This window comes from Zea mays, chromosome 9 (assembly GCF_902167145.1).
Source record: "Zea mays cultivar B73 chromosome 9, Zm-B73-REFERENCE-NAM-5.0, whole genome shotgun sequence".
In the NCBI taxonomy this organism is placed as follows: Eukaryota; Viridiplantae; Streptophyta; class Magnoliopsida; order Poales; family Poaceae; genus Zea; species Zea mays.
In genome coordinates, this window is record NC_050104.1 from 71065408 (window position 1) to 71075856 (window position 10449).

The 10449-nt window shown below is 42.2% G+C and overlaps 1 long non-coding RNA gene across 9 annotated transcripts; it reads right to left on the reverse strand.

The window, feature by feature from the left end:
• Positions 1–5978: 5978 nt before the first annotated feature.
• LOC103638482 (uncharacterized) lies at positions 5979–9808 on the reverse strand. 9 transcript variants are annotated; one of them, XR_004852665.1, is made up of 6 exons: positions 9519–9808; positions 9157–9438; positions 8563–9058; positions 7211–7369; positions 6957–7025; positions 5979–6122 (listed from the first exon to the last, which is right to left on the reverse strand). It is a non-coding gene; the product is annotated as an uncharacterized lncRNA (long non-coding RNA). The 9 variants fall into 9 exon arrangements; XR_002264887.3 differs by having other exon boundaries at positions 8563–8925; positions 9016–9156; positions 9240–9808; XR_002264888.2 differs by having other exon boundaries at positions 8563–8636; positions 8718–9156; positions 9240–9808.
• Between the last annotated feature and the right edge of the window lie 641 nt (positions 9809–10449).

The following is a 10449-nucleotide window of genomic DNA, read 5'->3' on the forward strand; positions in this document are numbered from 1 at the left end:
ATTTATGCAACATTTTTAGGTATTATAATTTTGAGTGAGAACTTATAACAATAGTCAATTATTTTTAATGTACGATGCGAGCAGGGCAAACTTTTCTCCTCATATTATATACCAATTTGTTCTATAAAGCATTATTTCGATCTCTTCATTGTTCAATAAAAAGAGAAGCTTTGGAATAGAAAAGGCAAGGCCAAGAATTCGTTTTATTTGGGAAAAATCATCAATTGCTATGCTTTTGACTAAGCAAATGGTGATAACTTCTTGGCAAGAGCGAAACAAGACCGATATTCGTCTAGGACCAGTCTTCAATAACATATAATACTGCACTCATACGAAGAAGTCATCAGGACTAGAGAGGATACAACAGGTCTCCACAAGATCTTCATATTTCTATCACAAATTACCATCACTAATAGTGTAGTGGTCAAAACTTATGCTCTTCCGGTGCCAAGAACCAAGGACAAGATAATGCCCAATTTAGCTTCAAGCTCTGTAGTGATGTGGGATTTTATGGCTATTTTCTACTCTTCTTACTTCTGGTATATTAGAGATAGATTACAGTAAGCATGTTAAAAGGGTGGAATCCAATGTAGTTCTGCTACATAATGTCCAGGTATATGTCCATTCAGGATTGAACTTTACCATTTGGCTTAAAAGTATACCATTCCAGTCAAAGGACTATCCCAAGTCAATTCAGCGATTATATGTATTTACAATTCTAAGAGATGTATGCAACACAAACATAGAGGTCCTATATAGGACGAGTAAAGTGGTTCGACGGGAACACACAATGGTTTTTCACACCAACATTGTGAAAAATTTCTCAAAATAACCTCTCGATATACTTGCAACTTCATGTTGCTAGGGGTTACATGTCCTTTTATCTTAGAGTTTGCTTCATGTCATCCAACAATGAAGAGAGAAATGTGCCAACATCTGGTTGCGCAATGTATGACTAAGATTTATAGTATTTATTCATTTGGTAAGGTCTTTTGCTTACTAATAGAATCTCAATTTGTGATGTATTCAATGCAAAAAAGGCTTTCATGCATTAATATTGATTTTTTCAGGTTACTTCGGGTAAAAATTATGCATGAGGAGAGAGATCAGAGAATTAACTTATCTGTGTTCTATAATATTTCATTTAATTTCCCAGATTACCAAGCATTATAGAGCTTGATATAGTTGTTATGACCACTTGACAACATATATAAATAAATGATGCCACACAACACAATCAAATAAAACATAGAGCCAAACAAAATTGTTTAGGAAGGTTGTGCATAATATGACTTTAGGGCCTTGAACAACTCACCACAATCCACGCGAGTACAAGCTCTAGCGTATTTGGTGTCAACGCGTGTGCGACCTTCAGAGCTACAACAACATAGCAAGCCTTCGTAATAAGCGCAACATGCGCAGTTGTGGCTCAATAGTCAGGGTACATGATAAGTCCACGCAACATGCGCAACAGGCACAATTGTGGCTCGATGATCATGACAAACAAACAATGCCTACAGGACATGCGAAAAATGTGTGACTCGATGATGGCTGTTCGACTCAACAAGAGTGGTTCGATTAAGCGAGGCTCAATAGTCGGGGTACATGATAAGTCCACGCAACATGCGCAACAGGCACAATTGTGGCTCGATGATCATGACAGACGAACAATGCCTATAGGGCATGTGAAAAATGCGTGAGTCGATGATGGCGGTCCAACTCAATGAGAGTGGTCCGATTAAGCTAGAGTGCGACATAGCAATCAAATGACGCATCCAAGTTCGTACGACACAAATACTGCGTCGTGTTGCCAGGGCGTAGTCAATGCTCAGCCAATGCCATAACTCGGTCAATTAATAATGTAGTCTGATCAATATTTCTGAGTACCAACTATATCATTTAATCACTCGACGTGAGTCTAAAAGCTCAACGCAAAACAAATATTTAGAGCGATTTGAGTATGCTCAGTATAACCTTCACACATTTTAATAATTTCTGCCAATTATCTACTACGAGAAATAAAGTAGAAAAATAATACTAGAATTAATGCATGAGCATAAGCAGATCAGGTGCATAAAGTCATTTTCACATATTCAAACATGCATTTTTCTACTAATTATTTACTGTGGGAAATAATTAACCACTATATAAAACATACTTTGTTCTATTTGTTATTTGTAACAGGAAATAAATAGAATAAATAATATGGAGCATGTATATAAGGGCCCCTTTGGCAGGGCTCTGGCTTCTCCAAAAACGGCTTTGGCTCTAGCTCACGAGGTGAAGCCACTTCTTTAGATGAATCAAAGCCATTCTGAAAAATCATTTGGCAAAACGGCTTATAGGTTGTTTTTCAGAAAGACCCTTGTATTGTTTTTCAGAAAGACCCTTGTATAGTTTGGACTGGTGGGAGGGCTATTGTGCGTGGCTAGGGATTGAGGGCAGGACCAAAAAATATAATTTGTACTGGTGGGAGGGCTATTGTGCGTGGCTAGGGATTGAGGGCAGGACCAAAAAATATAATTTGTACTGGTGGGAGGGCTATTGTGCAAAAATGACGTGAGCTGAAGCCGGTGAGCCACTTTTTTTGGCTCATGCCCTCTAGTTCATTTTAGAAAAGCACTTCACTGGTGAAGCCATTTGAAAAAGAGGTGTTTGGCACAACTTTTGCATGAGCCAGAGCCGAAGCTGAAAAATAAGCCCTGCCAAAGGGGCCCTAAATTAAGGTTATTTGAAAGTTGATTAATCCAACCGAAATTTAGGAGAAAAACTATATATGTATATAAATAATAAAATCTCCCTCCCGGAAACTGGATTGACCCCTTTGACCAAGCGTATCGTCAGCTTTTTCTTTCTCTAGAGCCACATGCACTCAAGGAATTTTCATTTTTTTTATAGTGAGCTACCACTTTCGGATACTATTGCATGCAGCCATGCAGTGGCTAGATATCTATATGCAACCACTTTGAATGAGACCCATAATGACGCAACAAGTATGCACCGCTCAACAAATAATAGCGCAACATCACATGACCTTTGCCCATTTTTTTGTGAGCGTTACGCGCGACCGGCTCGGTGGACTGGCTAGATCCCGCGCGGATCCGCGCCGCACGGTGCCCCATCGCCGAATGGTGCGCGTAGGAGCAGGTCTTCCAGGATCCGGCACAGCGCCGCGCAGTGGTGGAGGGAGGTCACCGGCGGCACGACGGCGACGTGTGTCGCACCTACGCTGGCTTCGTACGGGCGCGCTGCCCGACGGATGATTCAAGCGAGCGCTTTGTGCAAGTTTTTTTCTGGTGCTTCACGACCAGGAGGGATGAACTAGCGCATGCGTATGACGGTGCAAGGTCAGCGCTGTTTTTTTCAGATACACAGACCCACTATATAATTCGATCTCATCTTCCAGTGAGAGAACTACCACGGGAGTGGGCGCTTGCAGTGTGGCCGCAACACCACCACGATGACGACGACAAGTTCATGGCACACAGATCAAACCGCGTGCACACCATCAGATCAAGAACATTAAACATACCGCTTGACTGGGTAGAGGAGAATCGAAGCCTCTCACGTAGGAGAGTTCAGCTATGTCAAAGACCTGTCGACTTGACAGAGAGTTGATGCAGATCTGATCTCACAGTAACATCGAGGTAGAGCGTGCTGATAACGTGTTGAGAACTACGTTACCACGGATCACCAGATCCGCTCTCTTCGCTCCCGTCAGCAGTAGAGGCGCGAGAAGTCGTAGGAGCCCGTTCCCTTTCCCATCAAGCACGACAGAGAACACACAAGACACATGATATATGTTTGGGTCTCTGGCCTCTTTCTTTTCTCTATTCCACATGAGAGATACATGTTCTATATATAGAAAGGTGATAGTTCTCAGGGGCATATTCAGTATTTATCCATATAACCCTTCACTAGGTTTTCTCAACAGCTCTTGGTCGCGGAGAACGGGGGAGAAGTGGACAAATGTGAAAGCGGAGAACAGCGAATGATAAGGCTGGTTCACTTTTTTATTGGGCTTGGGCCAAAATTCTCCGTCCACAAAACGCAGCCCAAATGTCAGACTACCGTATGATTTAAAAAAAACATCATCTGCAACGGGTGTTTCATGGCTCCTCTCTACTGCTTTAGCGATTAAATGCCTTCGAACTTCATATTTAAGTATCTTTTTAAGGATTTGAAGGTAGCAAAAGAGCTATTCAAAAAACTTATAATGCAGGTCTCAGAACTCTATAAAGGCTAGTTTGGGAACCCATTTTCCCACGGGATTTTCATTTGTCTAGGGAAATAGTTAATTTTTCCTTGGAAAAATATAAATTTTTTAGAAAAATATAGTTTTCGAACTAGCCATAAAGGGGGTGTTTAGCGTGAATCCAGATTCTAGAGTAAAACTCTAAATGGAAGCTGGCTAGAGCTAGCCAAAACACTCCAATTTCAGAGTCACAAACTCTATTAAGTTTTGAGAGGTACAGTATTTTACCTCCTTTACTATTATAAAATCTTTTAAAAGCAACCTAGACATGAAGGTTAAAGTTACCTATCTGCCACTGCCATTTATATGATAAAGCAACCTAGACCCTAGAGCGAAGCTCCTTCACACAGAAGTTTTGGGGGCAGAATTACTCTGGGTGCAGCAAAAAACATCCTCAAAATTTGCATGTGTAGTGTTAATGTGTTTGGATGGTTTCAACCGGCTCCCTTTTATTTATTGCTTCATAGGGATGAATCCAACCCATCTCGGCCCACCACTCGTATGAAGTCCCAGAACCAAATCTTGTCGACTAACAGCATCTCTCCACTATAGAAGCTCATGTGGAGATGCGTCAGGCCAGAGCCAGTAGTGGTAGCGCAGCGAATCGCCATTCGGATGCGTACGATCGAGCGGACCGATTATCATTTTTATACAGCGCGTTCCATGCATGTAGCGCGACGACTATTATATTCCGATGCTCCGACCGTTCAGCACTTGATTGGCCTCAGGTTGTGCAGCGGATGTGGCGCAGTCACCTAACACGTGATCGTCGCACGCGCTGGCACTGCAGTGCGCATCCGATCCGCCCGATCGGTGTCTCCCTATAGCCACGTACGGGAATAGCAGTGTTTTGTGTGTTTGTTTCATGCATGGATAGGTTGTCCACCATGATTTGCTCGCGCATGCGAAAAATAACTAGGTGCGATGTAATAAGTTGAAGCTAACAAATTGAGAAAGTGTTGGATACTTGACTTTAATTCCTTGAAGACGTTGAAAATAAGAGCCCGGATTCACCGTCCAACTCTACCGACCAACTCTATGAGGCGAGCCGACCGACCAACTCTATAGCTCGTCCGAGGCCAATACCGGATGAACGGCGCTTTTCTGACTCGTCCGAGAGCGTCTCAGGCGATGCTCCAGAAGGAGCCCAACTCCGCCGACCAACTCTTCGACGACCAACTCACTGTCAAACAACCCGACGAGGCAAAGATCTAAGTCCAGCGCTACTGATCCACGTCAGCTACGACGGAACGTGTCACCCACTACACGACGGTTCACTTACAGCGACCTACGGTTGGTTGCTAAAACGGCCTTCAGCGACCTACGGTTGGTCGCTAAAAACTTTTAGCGACCCATAAGGATGGTCGCTGTAAGTGCCGTCGCTAAAGGCTTTAGCGACCGACATCTTTTTAGCGACCAACCATCCGTTGCTAATATTGTATATTTAGCGACCAACCGTGGGTTGTTGTACTATAGATTTAGCAACCAACCGTAAGTCGTCATACTATACATTTAGCAACCAACAGAAAGTCGCCCTTTTATAGTTGTTATTAATAAAAAATATACATTTAATTAAGCACCACAAATCACAGATTTTTATACACAAATCATAAAGACATACACAGTTAATCAGTATACCACAGTCATAAATCCATCACATAAACACAAAAGCACCACAATTATATATTCACAAAAGTATCACAATTATAATATCATTCACAACTAGATCATTTACAAATAGCTAGCTAGATCATTCACAAAAGCTCCAGAGATGATCAGTCACAAAAGCACCACAGCGACATCACTCCAGCTTGAAGCAGTTCTTCTCGTCTTCTGTTTTGTCTTACTTGTCTTCCTTCTTCTCTTGCTGTTTAAGAAGAGAAATAAAGAAACCTTCATATTTCCACATACATACATTACTAGACTAGTCAAGATTCGTAAATACAGGATAGCAGTTCATGTGAACTGGGTTTTGTTGCTTTGGGCATATTTCATTTTCACCAAACCAGTGTATCCAGACCACAAATGGGTACACAACAATTTGACTCAATACCTGCTTTGTATAAAGTATTTGTGTGCTCTCACCAGGTAATGTTCTACTATTTCCATTCCATAAGATCAATTGTGCTTGTGGAACATAAAGAACTCCATATGCTATCCTAAACAGCAGGGGCAGAGCTCAGAAATCGGTGGATCCTAGAGCTGTGGTTTGTTTAGTTGAGTTGTTTTCTTTCTATTCTACACAGAAGACAGCATAGCAAGATCCTTCATTGGAGCATACAAACTCCAGATAAGGTGGAGCTCAGAGCTGGGGCTAAACGTGGGCCTTATGCCCTGTTTGGATCCATCAGCTACTAATAGTTTGCTAGCTAATAGTTCATAGCTAATATTAGCTAGTTTGGTCCAACTAGTGAAATAGTTGTTAGTTGGGTATTCAGATAACAATTAGCTAGACCTGTTTGGATCCAAAGAGCTAATTATTAACATCTAATTATTAAATCTTGCAATGGTTTTTTTGTAGCTGTGCATAGCCATTGCTTGCATATACTAACTGTGTATTTGCATGAAGATTTGGTGATAGATAATATATTTATTCTTATTTAATCAAGGTGAAGCTGAACAATGCTATAGCCTAGAGGCAACATGAATTTCATTGCATCACAATACAGAGACCTTCACTGGAACCCATAAAAGAACATACCTCTCCCTGGTTGTGCAATGATGCCAACAAATCTTTAACAGATGGATCATTGGGATCAACACCAGGAAGCTGTTATTTTACACATAAAAGGGCCAATAAATTATTGAAGCTACAACTAAAATGTATGCGCTAGAAACATATCAGTGTCACTATAAAGCAGTGGTTTTTCATTTGTCACTACTAGAATTAATTGATAGCAACAAATACTGTATGCGCTAGAACTGTAGAAGCTGCAAACATAAGAGAAAACACACCCAACGCTAAGTCAGGGTCAACTGCACTAGCTTCTGCCATAGCAGAGTCAGTCACAGCTGCAGATCCTGAAGCACCACCCTCCATTGACATTGCAAGTGCCTGCTGTAGTAAATCGTCATCATCATGTGGTCACAGCTATGTTTGCAGCTATGGGCGCCCTATCAAAAGAATGTAAGCTGACATAAGTATTTCTAATGTAACCATATACATAATATGGCATAGCAAAGATATATATATGTACAATAGAGTAGCATCGCTGGATTACACAGCAACCACCAAGGCTATTATTTAGCCCCACGCAAAGATATATATATTGGCGAGGCAGATGTGAGCTCATAAATGTGTTTAGGTAGAAAAGGAGTGGATTCAAAACTGAATGATTACATTAGTTCGCATAGGAGTTCAGTGAAAAATTTATGTATGTCCTATAGCCATCTAAAACATTCAGGTAGCAGTATGAAACTTTTGACCATAGCGAGGACACATCTTTTATTATTTATTTTTGCATCAATCATGTATCCACAATCTATGGAGCACAAAGTCCACCACAAGATCATTACACAGCTAAAAAATGAAGGAGATGTTTACAACAGCACACAATTATAGAATGAGATGAAAAGATCTTGAATTTATTAGCCCTTCCTTTTTTGCAAGAAATTGATACTATTAACACTTAAGCATACCCCAGAGAGCACTCTTAAGCTTTTCAACTCATATTGGAGGACTCGATGAACCTAGTGTCTGGAAGCCACCCACAATAATAGGATGTGTGCTAGAAATATGCGGAAACTATCCATACTGAATAATGTGTAATAAAAGATAATCGTTAATGATTAAACTGTATTGATCTCGCAACAATTGAGGAGTTGATTTGCACCTTCTAACAAGTAATTAAGTACCAAATGGAGGATAGGGAAATGCAGGGAATAAATCGTACAATGGGAAAATGATAAGTAAATATGTAAGAAAAACAGATACAGTTAAGTTAACAATATAAAATCGGGATGGCAAGGTCATAAGCTATATATTAAAAGAGAAAGTTTGCACTAAATATATAGGGTAAGCACTATATGGGTGATCAGGAATCAGGTTAGGAGTAATAGTAGAAGAAGATATTACTCGGAGCTTGACAACACACTCCACGACTGAAAAAATGAAAATCTTGCAACGAACGACTGGAAACTCGGTGAACAGATACCGCACACCCCCACCATCATCCCAAAATTCTTACTTTGGCAAGTTCTCAATAACAAATGTCATGTAGCCAATATGAAATGTGGTCTGTCCTTTCACATAATTTTTTCATAAACCAAAAGAGGGGTAGGTAGGAGAGAAGATGAGCATAGCATACCTTTCAATAACCAACTTCACGTTGTAATGTGCAGTTTGCAGGCCTGAGAGTAGTCATTTGTCAAATGCAACATTCTGTAAAATTCAAGTATTAGATCGCAAGCTCATTCTATCTAGGTGCAGAAACATAGTTTATGACACTGAAGTGGTACACACCTAGAGACCAAATATTGGATTTAGTACCATATGGTATATCAGCAAGAAGTTCTAGGCACATATAACTCGGTGTTACTACCACCTTTGTTGGAGAAAATACGGTAACAAGAAACACCAGCAAATAAATGCAAGACTAAAAATTTTTCAAGTATACTTATAGAAGACACAAGATCATCTGATGTCAATACATTGGCAAGACCAAAGTTACCTGCATTTGCACATATTCAGAATGAATATCATTGGGATTTCTGAATTCATACATAAAGTATTGTACTTTTTCTAAGCTTAAGTCACTGACCAAGGCATATGCTTTTATCTCTGGCAATAAATATACTGGAGCACTGAAATAAACCAAGAAGTTTCAATTGGGGCTAATTACATGCCTTAGGACGGAGGGGAAATACCATGTACTTGAAATCAATCGAGCACTGCTACTGACCTTGAAATTTCCAATAACAATTCAAATGTAACAACCTTGAAATTTTATAAGCGCAGAACAATTGGCAGCAGCGACCAACTAACCGCTCCACATTGGCTCGCGCTCTCCCGTCGCCGTGAGGAGACCTGGACCCCTGGGGCGGCCGCGGGCGGTTTCCTTGATCTGCTGACTCGCCGCACCTGGCACTAGCGCACCTCTGCATGTTGCAGGCTTGCACTGCATCAGCAAGCGTGCAAACTCTAAGGGAATGCTTGGTCCCCTATTTGGGTCCGTCCCTGCAACCTGCTTCCAAGAACCACAACAAATGCAGGAGGGAGCAGGGAGATGGGGGTGGATTCACAGACCGAGAAAAAGGGCGGTACCATGGCGAGAGCGGATCCTGGATAGGCGCGAGCGAGAAGTTGTAGTTTGCGTCGAGGTCGGCGGAGCAAGGAGTTACAAATGGCGAGAGCTTGACGACGAAGTGTCAGTCGGAATCCGCGTCCCTGCTCTGCCACCTACGCCCTGCGGTGCTACTGTTGTTGCCCTGGCGGCTAGGGTTGAGGGCGGAGGCGGCATGGTGGCGCCGTCGAGAGAAGGGGAGAAGAGGGGGTAGGGTTTGCTTTTTTCAATAGAAGTGATTTTGATTTGGACGAGTTGCTGAGTTGGGCCTGTTCGGGCCAAATTTTTTTAGCCACCAACAGTCACATGTCAATCAATAGCAACCAACCGCCGGATGTCCACCTGTCTCTATAGCGACCAACCTTGAGTAGTTAAATTTCTAGACTTTTAGCGACCGATGGCCCGTCGCTACAAATGCATTTAGCGACCAACTGTCGGTACATAACTTTTAGCGACCAACCGTCTGTCCCTAATAAGGGTCGCTAAAGATCAACCGTCGTATAGTGACCATCTAGCCACGTCTGGACATGCGCACAACACGGTGAACGGGCACTAGGGTCTCTACAGTGACCCATACATCAGAAGGACGGGATAGCACGCCATACTGTGTGTACGCCTACGCACGCTGACACGTGATGAAGGACTCATGACGACAAGAGAAGCCACGCCACGTACGACCACACCATGAGACTGATCTGCGGGACCTGCGACGCACCACTACAAAGACGTAAGCGATGGACTCGCTACAGGAGCCAGAGTAAGAGACGATGCCATACCGGGTGTACGACTACACATGACCCTACGGAGGACCCACCACAAGAACCCGGGGAGTAGATCTCTCTCTCTCCCTCTCTCTGTGTGTCTGTCTCTCTCGATCTAGTAGAATACAAGTCCCATTGTAAGGTCCTACCC